Below are 1,635 nucleotides of genomic sequence, written 5' to 3' on the forward strand. Positions count from 1 at the left end.
GCTGTGAGGACCAGAGCAGGAGGTGATCACTCACCAACACACACACACCACCAGAGCAGGAGGTGACCACTCACCAACACAAACACACAACCACCAGAGCAGGAGGTGACCACTCACCAACACACACACTTGTTTCCAAGCTGTGATTCCCAGGTACCGCTGCCTCTTCCCACAGCTCCACAGCCAGCCCCGCCCTCAGTGCAGCTCAGACAGCTCGCCTAGCGCTCCCGGACCTTTCTAGGATACAGCCTGTGGCTTGGGGCCTCACGGCCCAGAGCCTCATTCTCCGTTCCTCTTGGCTTGTGCTCCTTCATTAAGGACCCAGTGTCTCCCAGCTGGGTCCGGAGCGGCCTCTGTCCCACCCACCCTGACCCTAATATAGCTCCTGCCTGGCTCCCTCCACCCCGCTGTCGGGCAGTTCACAGCCGGCACAGGGCATCAGGGGGCTGGGGGCAGGGACGCAGCCCAGTGAGCTCAGTGAGCAGCCAGGCCCTGTCTGCGGGGGGACCATGTCCCAGTGAGCTCAGTGAGCAGGCAGGGGGTGGGGACGCAGCCCTGTCTGTGGGGGGACCATGTCCCAGTGAGCAGCCAGGCCCTGTCTGCAGGGGGGGACCATGTCCCAGTGAGCAGTGAGCAGGCAGGGGGTGGGGACGCAGACGCAGCCCTGTCTGCGGGGGGGGGGCAGGGGGACCATGTCCCAGTGAGCAGCCAGGCCCTGTCTGCAGGGGGACATCCTCCTGCCCACCAGATCACCTCCAGTTCCTAAGCTGTGTCCCCCTCCCACGCCCGGTACAAAGAGCCAGACAGACCTCCCCGACGGCCTGGCAAACCGGAACTTCCCCACCAAAGCTCAGAGCTGCTGCAGGCCACACCCCAGGCCTGACCCCCACAGCCCACACACCCCCAGGCCTGACCCCCACAGCCCACACACCCCCAGGCCTGACCCCCACAGCCCATGACTGACATGGGGACCTCAGGAAAACCTCGGCCATGGATATGCCCTGAGAGCCACAGAGGGAGAGGAGGGACGGATGGATGGATGCGTGCGTGCATAGGCGGACAGGTGACTGAATGGATGCGGATGGGCGGCAGGTGGTCGACACCCATGTGTGGATCCACACCCACATTCTAGACAGACTGGATGGGTGTGTGAATGGGTGGCTCAGCCGTTCACGATAAGGGGCGAACAGTGCGCAGACGCAGGACAAACGCACTCTCAGCCCCATTCTCCTCACATGCTGGAAGGCAAGCGCTGGGGGGCGCCGTGCGTGTCAGGATGTGGTGCTGGCCTGGGGGACTGCGAGTGCTGAAGGTGATCTCGGTGGGCAGCCTGGGTCGGGTGCTGGGGGGCAAGGCTGGGCCCAGCCCCGGCCAGCGCCGGGGTGGGGAGCAGGAGCAGGCCTGTGAACTGACCTGGATCTTGGCATCCTCAGGAAGTAGGTCGCAGCTCACGGCTGCCTCCGGGGTCCCCAGGCCCGGGCTTGTGGGAACCGGGACAGGCGGGGGAAGGGCCGGCCCAGGGTCAGCGGGAGGGGGACACGCGGGACAGCGGGGCTCCTTCCTTCCTTCCCCGCGTGGCCCAGCCCACACCCTCGGCCCTTCCCAGCTGTCCTCCCTTCCTCCAGCCAGGCCCGC

Source organism: Dipodomys ordii, unplaced genomic scaffold (genome assembly GCF_000151885.1).
Source record: "Dipodomys ordii isolate 6190 unplaced genomic scaffold, Dord_2.0 Scaffold15, whole genome shotgun sequence".
Taxonomy (NCBI): Eukaryota; Metazoa; Chordata; class Mammalia; order Rodentia; family Heteromyidae; genus Dipodomys; species Dipodomys ordii.